General features: G+C 33.9%; 1 long non-coding RNA gene across 1 annotated transcript; it reads right to left on the bottom strand.

Annotated features, from left to right (window-relative positions):
• Nucleotides 1–9446: 9446 nt before the first annotated feature.
• On the bottom strand, nucleotides 9447–12063 carry LOC116134467. Its single transcript, XR_004128739.1, has 4 exons — nucleotides 12002–12063; nucleotides 11295–11471; nucleotides 11020–11198; nucleotides 9447–9586 (listed from the first exon to the last, which is right to left on the bottom strand). It is a non-coding gene; the product is annotated as an uncharacterized LOC116134467 (long non-coding RNA).
• Nucleotides 12064–13373: the final 1310 nt, after the last annotated feature.

The raw sequence follows: 13373 nt of genomic DNA, 5'->3' as shown, positions 1-13373 counted from the left end.
ACATGGACTGGAGTAATTTCGCGGAATCTGCTTGGTCTGAATGGGAAGTTGTCTTCTTTTTCATGAATCAGTTCTGTGATGGAGATGACTGGAAAATTACGCGGAATCTGCTAGGCCCTGAATGGGAAGTTGCCTTCTTTATCATGAAAGTCGTACTTTTGGGAAAAGCTTGCGTCACAACTCTCCAGTATCGCAAAAAAACAAAAATAAATAAACCAAAGAAACGATTACTTCTAGGATAGGTCTTGAAAGTCAACAAGTCAACACCTATCCATGGAAAAGAAAAAGAAACTTGTCAATGGAATGTGTGGAATTAATGTGTCATTATCCAGTGCACCGTCCAACGTGTGATTGTTGCGGGATACGTGTCAGATGCTTATTGGTTTAAATTGCGGCTGGGAAGGAGTTGGTGACCATGGTCCTTGCTTTGCACCGACTTCATTATGTGCTTTTATGGCGTGTCGTTTTGAGTGGTTAAGTAAATCACACGTCTTTTTATAATTGTGCACGTCTACGATACTTTTTATGGGACTTATTTTATCATTTATATAATCTATCGTAATATCTATATAATATCATCTAATATTATTAATGATATCATAAATACGCTTTACACTCTTTTTAATTGTTTTGAATAACTTACTCATACTAGTTGATTATGTCCTACCCAAATAGTAAATAAATAATAATTATTATATTTTATTATAGAAATTAGAAGAAATATATGAAACTTACGTCTAATCACTTAGAAATTCCAAAGCTATGATAGAGTCGTATAAAGATGCATATTATAAGCTTTATATTTTAAGTTTACAAGTTTCACGTTATAAGTTTTACAGTAGTTAACTTTATCTACCTCCAAATTCCAACAGTGATCTGAATTGTCAAATCATTTATATGACAACCACCTGTATAATGGGTTAAAAAAGTTTCACATTATATTTTTTTCGGGTTTTTTACACTTTCGTTCTTAAGGTTTGGAGTTGTACTTACCTTCAGTATTATAGGATAAAATTAACAATGAATATACTAGACTGAATTGAGGTTGATAGAAGTACAAATTAATGTTGTATTCTTGATTTTTACAATAAAATAATTTATCATTGAGCCTTGATCATACAGTAAAGACATATGACGTTATCAGTACTTTAGCAACTAATTTAAAGTCTTGGTGAAGCACTAAGGACGTCTTTGTCAATAAAAGCAATTAATTTATGTTAGTCTTGGTCAACCACTAAGGACGACTTAATCAATACATTGTAGTGGAATATTTACTTTATCTAATTTGATATTATTTATGTTCTACTTTAAGTGGTTGATTAGTCTTCATCAAGAAAGAAAAAATTAACTTAATGTTTCCATAAACTTCACAATTATGTATTGGTTCATTTTATATTCATGTAGTTAGTGTGTATCAAGTCTTGGTCTAACAACTATAAAACAATATATAAGTTATACAGTAATTTCCACTCGCACATTGTAATTGATATAAAGTTTGACATGGACTTAACGAGGTTAATTAAAATATTGATCACTTTTGTGGATTCATATCATGCTCCTAAATTATAATATAAAAATGAAGCCCATCATCAGAGACATAATCATATATTATATATAGTGCCAAATTAACTTTAGAAAATGGTTATTAATAGATAAGAAAATTGATATATTATTTTTAATTCCAAAACTAATTTTTTTTTTTTTGGCTGCTGTCTATAATGAATTAGAGAGTATATTTAAATGAAAAACTATGTATTACTCAAATATAAAAGAATCTAAGCTATTTTCTCAAGAATGTTGCACATGTTGATCAAAGTTATATAATTTTAAACTGGCATGACATACTGTATGGGCAAAAATCCGCATTGGACCCTTACCAAGCCCAATCACATATGGCTCTACTTTAGAGTCCAGCACTAGACAACCCAATGCTATAGTCCAACTCCGATTGGTATTGTATCAAGGCCCATCCCTTGAGGGTCCTTTCTACAATTTGGACCGCTCCAAAAAATGGGCCCATCTATGAGTTGGGCTACTCAAAATGGTCGGCACTCACTTCTCAAGACTCCAAGTCTCATGAGGATTCTAGCACCCCAAGGACTTCGAGTCCTATAGGACTTCTAACATCCTGAGGGTTCGAAGTCTTATACAAATTCTAACTCTTTGAGTACTTTTAGTTTCATAGGAACTAGTGCTCCTAACTTCATCGGGACTCAAACCCATTAGCTCCCTATACATGCAGAGGCTAATCCTCTCAGAAGGGATCGACTGACAATTCTTCCCTCTAGTTCTCTTGTTCTTACTCTTTCAAGAATGGTCATTCCTAAACGCAGAGTCGTATTCCGACCACTTTACGCCAATATTCGAGCCTTAGCTCCACAATCACGGTAAACTCTATCTCGTTATTTGCCTTACTAAATACCTGTCATAACTATGCTAACTTGAGCATTGGGGTGCCTATGGCCAATACCATGTCGGCGTCAACTTCACATTCATTTTTTTGTGGTCTCTACCTCACGGGATCATCCTCACAAGCATCCACGATAGATTTGATCATCGACACATACCTTAGCTATTGGGAAAATTTCACAACTCATGGTCTTAAGTTTTTTAAACCTTTTCAAATAAACCTAATTTTGAGTTTAACGAATGAATACGACTTCATAATTTGTATTATAACTATAATGTGATTGAATATTATTAGTAGCATTAGACATGGATAAACTAGGCCCACTAATTATTTGTGAGATGGTACGTACGTGTATATAATTGTGACATGCATTACAAGCTAGGCCGAGGCATAATTAAATCCAATAATCGATGCTCCTCGCACACTATTGGTCACACCTTGGCATTCCTTCCAATTCAGCTGAAGCTTTATCTCGATGACAAGGGTTATAATTAGGGGCGTAGCTAGGATTTCTAGTCAGTGAGGTCAAAATATCTGTATTAATAAATTTACAATAAAATGTATATTGAAATAATAAGCATAAAAATTTAATCTAAAAATTTAATTTCAAAAGTTATACATACTAAATTATCAATTCTATAATTAAACCAAATCCCCAAATTTCAAACCAAAATTTATCAAACTCAAATTAAAACAACAACTAATTAACCATTGTCTCAACATAAACAATATTAAATCAAAACTTACATTAAAATCTAGGAATTTCATCTTTCAATTTCAAACTCATTTATTAAACTCAACAAAAACCAAATATATTATCCAAAATTAACTAAAGCCACCTCATTCAATCTACAAATATTTCAATTACATACATAAAATAATAAAAACAACCGAGGGTAACATAACTCATGATCTTTCATCAATTAAAAAAAATAGAAGAATAAATTTACTTCCGGATAGAGTATGATGAGAATTACTAAATAAATAATTTCTTCTTACTTTCTCATTACCTCAACATCTTTTCTTCTTTTGTCGTGTTTCTTTATGCAAAGGTACAATGTTTTACCTCATTAGATATGGATAAACGCTTTTTTCTTTATGTTTTATGTGATTATATATTACCTTAGGATATTTATATTTTTACCAAACATTTATGGTGCGCAGCAGGAAAGCTGAATATCTTTTAATACACAAAAACTTGTATAATGAAAAAAATATCATCCAAAATCCACATTAATAGGAAAGCTTAAATTGTTTATAGAGAATTACATGATTCGATGGTGACAAATTTACTCATAAACTCTTTAGAATATTCGAATAAGAAATCTTCTTGTTCACCATTAATTAGACTTTCTTGGGTCCAATTAAGCCATAGCACCAACTGGAACAGTGTAGTCCTTGTAGGTTATTTCTTGCACACTCTTCTTCACAGGTTTGAAAGGCAGCGATGTCCTCTTTTCTTGTGGAATCCAAAACTTCACTGCTCACCGATAGGATTTCACACCCCATAAGGACTTTTGCGGTAAACCATCTTCAATTAATTATCTTTAGGCTATGTGTCATGAGATTTTTGTTTACTTGTTCTATTGGGAATTAATTTATATGTATTACATTGGCCACGAGGTTGTTTACTTCTCTCGACTTTCGTTCTATTGGTTAGCCTATAAAGAGACAATTTTTGTTGTATTGGTTATAATGTTTGGGGAAGGTTTTCCGTTTTTGTGGTCGTTCGTTAAAAAAATGTCTTAATATCAGCCTTAACAATAATGTGATAAATGTTGAAACAAAGTTCCTTAAAGACTTTGGCTTTTAGGAGTTAAATTTCGATAAAATGTATTAAAATTGAAAAGTGACATCTAATTTCATATTAATGAGATGTATTAACTTAAAAATTCAACTTAAATTTCTTATTTTGGTAGCTAACATTAAATAATGTAAAACAATAATAGAGATGACTGAAACTAAACAACAACAAGTGGTACGAAAAAACACCAGTAATTGTATCAAAATCAGATACTATGGATTAAAACAACAACAAAGTTTCAATAATTCGTTCAATAATAAAATAAAAAAAACTACCTTCTGTTACGGCTGAACAACTTTTAAATAGTTCTCTAAAAAAAAAACCTAATCCGAAAAGTCAAAGGAAAGCTAAATTAAACAATTATCACAGAAATTCTAAAAGTCCAGAACTTGCAAAACAACCCCAAAAATTATAATAGCGCCCAAAAACTCATCTAAACGACTCCAAAGGCTAAAAATGACAAACTTGTATTAATAGGAGAACCATAACCTATATAAGCCAGTTATTCTTTCGTCCCGCACTCTCGTAAACCTAAAATTCAAATTAAATAATAAGCGATGTCGTTGAGCAGAGCGAGAGGACGGAGGTCCACCGGAACCGCAACGAGTTGGCGGGGGACCGGATGAGGGACGCCGGAGGAGAGAAGACAACATGGTGGAGATCCAAGAAAGCTTGCAGAAGAAGCGACGAGAAGGCCTTCAGAAATCATGCTTCTGCTGTCGAGAAGAAGGTATTCGTAAAGCCTTTATCGAATAGAACTCTTTTGATTCACTGATGTAGTGTTTTATGACTTATGAACTTATTTTGATCAAAAGAGCTTATACTTCTGCTATTCAGAAGAGGATCAGTTTCATAATACGCATGCAATCAGCTTTATGTTAGAGCTCTTTTTGGTTCATTTTTTCAATGTTTTATGAGTTAATTTTATTATTATTTTTTTAACTGAACTAGAGCTATTTTATTGATTATATGATTGATTTTGACTTTGTGAAGATTAAGTATGATTTTTTGCTTTAATGAAATTTGAGCTCATCTTTATGGGGTAATGAGGTTATTTTGATTTCTTTGATTTCCTATTAAGGGTTTGATTCTAGTTTTAGGGTTTGAAGTGCTTGGAACGTCAAGGTTTGATGAATGTTCTCATGTAGTAATTGAATGCATGATTACAGTTGGAACATCTACCAGCTATGGTAGCTGGTGTTTGGACGATGATGGTAATCTACAGCTTGAGGCAACAACTCAGTTCCGGAAATTGTTGTCAATTGGTGAGACGTTGCTTCTTGTAATGCACATTTGGAATTCTGATTCTATGCATATTTTATGACAACTGAACTGTATTTCTCCGTTTTGACAGAAGCAGCCCTCCTATGAGGAAGTTATCAAGCTGGTGTTGTCCTCTTTTGTTGAGTTTTATGGGGAAGACTTTCCCAACTCCAGGTTAGTTAGAAACTTTATATTTTTTTGGTATATATCGGTATTCTAACTGTGGAGATTGTATATTTATTGGGTAGCTGAGGCAGTAAATCTGACCATTTTGTGGTTTGGTGAGAAAGAAGAAGTAATGAAAGAGGTTTATCTTTATTAGAGGGTTCTAATGCCTTGTTAGTATTCAACTTTGATTTCGTGTAACTGTATAAGGTGTTTGATTATATGCGTCAAAGAAATTGTTTATAGTTTGGTTTTATTTTTATCTGGGTAAATTTGGAACTATGAATTTTCGTGCATTAATGTGTAAATTCTGAACAATTTTGTTGGTTGGGTGGGAAAGAAGTAATGAAGAGAGGTTTATCTTTATTAGAGTGGTTTCTGATGCCTAATGTGTTGTTGATTCATTTTTGCAGTTTTTATGCTGGAAGCAGTAGATTACTAGTACTTTATTAGGTCCAGTCAGTGCGGCTGTTTAGATGCTCTGTACGTGATTAATTTATAAAGGATATTATCAATGGCGATATAAGGAAAAATCAGCTTTAGAGTTTAGTAATCTTGTATTTGGTGAAATGCTATGAGTTTTTGGAGTTTAAGTTTGGGGGGTTTGACTTTTGAACTTGACATGACTGAGGAGTTTGGGGTAATCTGGGTATCAAAAGGAGGAAAAAAGTAAAACAGTTGTTTGCTTTGTTTATGATGAAGATTGTATTTGGGCTGTTTTTTTTTGATAATAATTGATATCTCAGGTTAGTTTGATGTGTTGGATGTGGAGTGTAGCTGCTGGCGCTTTTTTTTATGCTTTTTGAGTGAGGTGGTGGCAGTTTGATGGCATCCTCGGCAATAAAATCTGGAGCATTGGTTACTTTACACGATTAAACCATCTTCTCAATTTTTGAGGGAAGGAGCTGCTAAGAGTTACTGGGAAGTAAGACTTCTCCCCTTCAAAGATTAGTACCCCTATTATAAATATATCTTATTTTACCTGTGCATCTTTTGTTTCATGATTAGTTTTGAATAACACTAGCAGTACTGATTAGTTCTCCTAACACCAAGGGTGGATTGTGGTAAAAACTGATAAGTCAAGGGTGCAAATCCCCTGAATGTGTCTGATTGGGATGTTTATAGCATACAGATTTCTAACTTTAAGGTTTGAGTCTGTTTGAAACCCAGATAGAACTTGGTGGACGTAGGAAAGGTTGAGGGATTTCTATGTATCAGGAAAAAAAATGATGATGAGCCTCTTGTAGTTCTAGATTCTCATAGGATTCTCTGAGTTGTTGTGATTTTAGAGTCTATTAGTATTTTTACAATATTTTTCTCTTTTGGATTTTGAGTTGTGTAATGAGAGCTAAAAATGCAAGTGGACTGGACCAGGTGATGATGGTAGAAGTGTAGTGTGGTCATGTGTTGGGGGATGAAATGAGGTGTGAGTAAGGGTGGAGATGAGTTGGCGGTATCAGTCTGGTGATAAATAACAGCAATAGTGTAGTAGGGTTGATTGTTTAAAGACGGGCATACAAGGCCTTCTGGTGGAAAGTTTGTTGGTTTGGCACGAGTAAGAATATGATCAAAATCAGAAATTTTGATTTTATCTCTGTCGCATTACTGAAGAGGGTGCAAACACCTGGTACATTTTCAGAGTGTGCTGATCGTTCCTGGTGTTTGGTGTCTGGATAATTAATTTTCTTGTGTCACATTAGTTGTTTGAGTTTCAACAGTCAAAAAGCAATTTGTTGAAATGCATTTTCATCTAGATATTAGTAACTTTTTAATCTGGATGTCAACAAAGCATTATTATCAATCAGACTCCTTTTGACCAGGAAAATATCTTTATTTGGTTCCTGTAAAGATATTTAGACCATCTCTCATGGTAATCCTTTCAGTTGTACATGATTCAGATTTAAGCAAGATTAGTTGTTGAACGGTAGTTACAGTTCATTGTCAACATGGATGCCAACAAAACCATTGTTTTCCAATAAGTTTCCTTTTGACCAGGGAACCTCCTCATCAGTGCCAAAAAATGATATGATACCCTTCCTCTATGGTAATCGTTCTATTATGCGTGATTAAGATTGCATGATAAGACGATGTTGAGACTATCTGTTGAAAGACAAAGTTCTCTAGATATAGTACATGTCAACATGGATGTCAGCAAAACCAGTATGATCCAATCAGGTTTCCTTTTCAGCAGGTAAATGTCTTCAGTCTTGCAACAAATGATATATATACCATTTCTAAAGGGTAATCTTTTCTATTATATATGATTAATAGCAAATGAGATTGATTAATTATTGGGAATGGTCAAGGTTCTAAAAGTTTATTGGTTTTGCTGTATCAGAGCTTGGATGATTGGCCCATTATTGCTTTCAAATTTAATTATTTTTTACTGTAATATCTTACATATAAGAAATATTTCTTGTTCCTCCAGTTACAAGAGTATTCCGTGGAGACAGCCATAGCATAATTGCTGATGGAGTGCCATCTTAAAGATCGACACCCGCACTGAGGGACCTTAGTTTTCGAGTTGGGTCCATCTATCAGTTTATTGGTGAACTCCATATTCAGCTTGACATGAGGTAAGGGATTGTTACTATTGGGTTGAAGGCTGCACATTGTGTCTACTCACTCCATGTATCATAGTTACGTTAAATGTTCAACGTGCCCTTTGGTTTCAGGCAATCTGTGGGCACGAGTAGGTAGGAATTTGATGGCCTTGACCTGAACCTGTACCATCAGTCTTTGAGTAATGAGACAGTTTCAAGCTGATCACTGAGCGTACAACTTAATGCGGTTATAAAATTGAACAGGCTCCTACAGGGAAGGTCCAAAGTAACTTCGTACTACATGTAGACGTGTTGAAATGGATGATTTTTTTTTTTTTTTTTAATTCTTTCAGTACTTAACGTTGGATCTCTACTACGAATACTTAATTCATGGGATATCTATTAAATTCCATAAAATATACGCTGTTATAATTATGATTTCCTCTGGAGCATAGAAACTGGGTAATCTGTTCATTTATGACAGATTCCCACCTTAAGATGAATATCACAAATCTTTTAAGAGAGTCTTTCCCCAGATAGTCAATAAGTATCTTTTAGCCATGTGCTTGATGGAATTCCATTTGGTTATACCAGTAATATTGTTCTGTCAGCACCAGTGTGTTGATATATATTACAGATACATCCTGCTAACTAGTTGTTTTCACCAATTTTTGTAGATGATTATAAACACACGTGATTACATTGTTAGAAGTTAGCTACCATGTTGGAATGTAGTGTCGGTGTCGACATTCTCCTGCTTTGATTCTTCTGTTTGATAATTGTCAGTTAGAATATGGCCGGCTAGAACAGCATATCTGTTCAGGTTGTTTGTGTTGCACATGTTTCTGATTCTGCATTATTATTTAGTAGGTTCGGCATTGATGAGACAATATCTGAAGAACCATATCTTTTGGCTTTGGTTTCTGATTTCTTGAGTGTTTAAAGACAAACCTTTGATCCAAGAATCCAATTGATAAGATTTGGTAATTTATATAGGATTTCTCATCTGGTCAACATTATAGAATTTCCAAAGGATTTGGTAATGATCCGTAAATACGTTCTACACTCTTTTTATTGTCTTGATAATTCACTCATACTCGTTGATTATGTCCTACCGAAATAAAAATAATAATATTGTATTTTATCATAGCAATTAGAAGGATATATGAAACTTACTCTAATCACTTGAAAATTCCGAAGCTATGATATAGTCATATAGGATGCATATTATAAGGTCACATTATAATGAAAGTACAAGTTTAATGAAGTACAAGGAACATTTGAAATTGATACAACATTACTTAAACGCTACATATTCAACTACAAACGATGAATCCAGAAATTGGCAATCCTTCATCACACTCATCTCCACACCCTACACGGTCACCCACAAGCAAGTTCCTGCATTAAGATAAAGCAGCCAAGTTATATATAATTATATATAGTGTACATGTATAAATTAATTATATATTCAGAAAACATTGATCCAACATTTAAGTCTAATCACTTAGAAATTCTAAGATAGAGTCATATAAATATGTATATTATAAGTTTTACATTTTAGGTTTATAAGTTTCATGTTATAAGTTTTGCAGTAGTTAACTTTACCTACCTCCAAATTCCAACGGTGATCTAAATTGTCAGATCATTTATATGGCAGGACTTGCATAATGGGCTAAGAAGTTTCACAGTATATTTTTCCCGCTTTTTTATACTTTCGTTCTTAGGTTTGGAGTTGTACTTACCTCTAGTATTAAGGATACGAATAATTTGTCTTGTCAAATACGAGTTTTTCAATAAAAATCTATGGGTGGTTTGATTTAGTATTTTGGATAGGATTTTAGGGATAGTATTGGGTTATTGGATATGGGAGTATTAGGTAAATTTAAAAATTTATAAAAAGCCCTTAGGTTACAATTTAACTAAAGACCTAACATGTAAAATGACAAAAACACCCCCACCATCTGCAGTGTCAGATTCCGGCCACCACCGCCGGAACTGGCCGGAAATTTCGTTACGGCACAGACTTGTCGGATCTGTGCCGTAACACATTGTTATGGCCTTTTCCGGCTAGATCCATGTAGATCTGGCGGAAAAGGCTAGATCTATGGTTTGTTTTGGCCGTCGACGGCCGGAAAAGGCCAAGCGACGGCCAAAGATGTGGCCGGCGCTGACGGCCAGATCTGGCCTTTTCCGGCCAGATCCGTGGTGGATCTGGCCGGAAAAGGCCACAGCGGTGAACTTCCGGCCATTCTGGTCGAAAGTTGGCGTTGTATAGATTCCGGCTATCACCGACGGTGGTTGCCGGAACTGACAAGTTGGGTTGATGGGGGTGTTTTTGTTAATTTTAAACTTTTTTTAGGGGGTATTTAGTGAAATTAATAAACTTATGGGGTTAAAATGTAATTAAAAAAAATAGGGTAATATTTTGAGAATATTGTACCAAACGCGATTTGAAAATAGGATCCAGAATAGGGATTAAAATATTAAACCAAACGCATACTATAATATCCTTGTTCTCTTATTATTGTTATTAGAAATGACCATAATTTTAAATACAAAATTTGTCAAAGCAAAAACCAAAATGAACAACGTAAAAACATTTTAAAATATCCAATTGTTAATAAAATAACAATAATTAAAAAGAAAAAAAAAAAAGAAATCACATATTTAATGACAAGACATATAATAATAATAGTTAAGACCATTGCTTACATTAAACTTCATACCATAATAATAACAATAATATGCCCAAACCTTCTGCTCTTGTGAATTCAGTCTATTCTAAATTAGACCCTAGTTGAGTTTAGACTAGTAATTTGCAGGAAACTTACCCAATGAAGTAATCAGACTGGCCGAAATCAACGGGGTTGACATCATCATTGGTGACGGTTCGCTCTGATCATTTGTTGGGTGGCCTCTGTGTTGTTCTCAGTTCTCTAAGAATAGAGAGGGCCAACTCACTGACGTCAGAGGAACTGTGTTGTGTGAGGCCGCCTACAACAATACCTGCCTGCAAAATCAAAACCAAAACATAAATGAAGTAAATAACAGAACCAAAACATAAATGAAAACAGGAATTTAGCTAATGAGATCTGCAAAGCATTACCTCAAAGGTTTCGGGAGTTCCCCTATTAGTGCCAATTCTCTTTAAACGTTTAAAGTACTCATTAATTTTCTTCGAGGGCAGCTTCTGGGGCAGCTTCTCGGTTTGCTGCATCTCGCAACTCCTTGAGAAGCTCATCGAGGGTGGGAGTGGGCTGGCTTCCCATTTTCGAGTGGTTTTCTGTTCAACAAAGGAAAACTTTACAAATTGTATGATAATATAAATGAATAACTTGAAACATAACAACCCTAATAAAAACAAGGAATTATAAAATTGAAAAATAAACAAAATTCCAATAAAATTAGGAAAACCTTTTTACTAAATAAACTTGAAAAATAGAAAACATGTCATGATGAGGGATTTTTTTTAATAGTATATAAAAAAAAAAAAAATTGGGGATCTGTGAATTCAGGAAAGTTACTATTAAATTGAAGAAAACACGATCAAACACGAATTCAACAATATTTTTCTAATCAGAAAAAATACCGTCAAACAAGGATTTAAAAAAAAAAAAAGGATACCCAGTTTCAATTAATATACCGAGTTAAAGGCAACAGAGAGAGATCGAAATTCGAGACTAAAAATTGTTAAACTAATGAGATCGTAAAACAACGTAATCCCAATAATAACGAAAAATAAGGGAATTTATTCGATTAAAAAGAAAAAAAAGAGTTCAAGGAATAACGGATAAATAAGAGAAAATCTGATACCTTTCGCGAAGAAGGGTGGAGAGTAAATAAAGTAGCAACGATTGAAATCAATTGATAACAACGAGATTTCCAGAAAACGACGGAGAACAAAGAAGATCGACGGCGCAGAGGAAAAACGCGGATTTAGGGTTGCGGTTTGAAATTTTGTGTGAGCGCCAAGAGAAAAATAGGTTTATATAGGAAGACCAATTTGTAAATTTTCAATCTTTCACGGGCAGTATGGTAAGTTAAATGATCCAGGGCAGTTCTGTAATTTAAAATATATCAAGGATAAATGAATTTTTTCCCCATTTTTTTTTTTTTAATTTTCCAGAATTACATTTTATCTGAGGAGTTGAGTTTTGAACTTGGACATGACTGAGGAGTTTGGGGTATATCTGGGTTATCAAAAGGAGGGAAAAAAGTTAAAACGGTTGCTTCGCTTTGTTTATGATGAGATTGTATCTTCGGCTGTTTTTATTTTTTATTTATGCTTTTTGAGTGAGTTGGTGGTAGAGTAGAGAGCTAGAAACAGGTTCACGAACACTATTAATATCATGATACAGTTTTCGGTATTAATTATCGGATATATAAATGTCTGATAGATGCAAAGATTTTAAAATTTATTATGCATTGTGATTCATTGGTCGATCGGTGATTTGTACTATTCTCTGATTTAACCCTAGATCAATTAATCTAGATATAATCGAGTTTAGGATGTACTCGAGTCAGATAAGGTTCGATTTCCAATGGACCAAGGTCCAGTTTGGGTTTTAAAAAAATACCAAAGTGCAATCATGGTCAAATTTTGGTTTATTTAACGAAAGAACATCTTTGAACGAAAATTTATTGATATAAAAACATTCTATTTTCGTGTCACATTATAACCCATATTAAAATATAATCACCACTAACAATTTTTAAAATGCTATCACCCATAAAGGTTTGTGACTCATAGGAATCACAAAAACTTAACTCAAAGCATCATGATTATATCCACCATAGATTACCTTATAATCTAACAATAAACCAACACACATGTCCATATAATTAAACCCTAATTACCACGTTTAAAATACACTAATCTAGATCCCATGACCCCATTTGAGATCTGGTTACAAAGATTGATCCCATTTACTAATTTCAATAATGACCCAATTGAAACTAGCCAATTAGGATTAGAAACCCTAGACTTCTCATGAAACTTGATACTTTAGCTTCTAGTGGGTCTTGAAAGTCAAAAGTAACACCTACCCTGAGAAAGAAAAAGAGACTACCAATGGAATGTGTGAAATTAATGTGTCATTGTCCAGTGCACCGCCCACATGTGATTGTTGTGGGTACGTTTCAGCTGTTTATGGTTTAATTTGTGGCTGGGAAGTAGTCCGCCTGG

Source organism: Pistacia vera, unplaced genomic scaffold (assembly GCF_008641045.1).
Source record: "Pistacia vera cultivar Batoury unplaced genomic scaffold, PisVer_v2 Contig289, whole genome shotgun sequence".
NCBI lineage: Eukaryota > Viridiplantae > Streptophyta > Magnoliopsida > Sapindales > Anacardiaceae > Pistacia > Pistacia vera.
The sequence above is the reverse complement of the archived record's forward strand: the minus strand, read 5'-3'. Positions and strand labels throughout refer to the sequence as shown.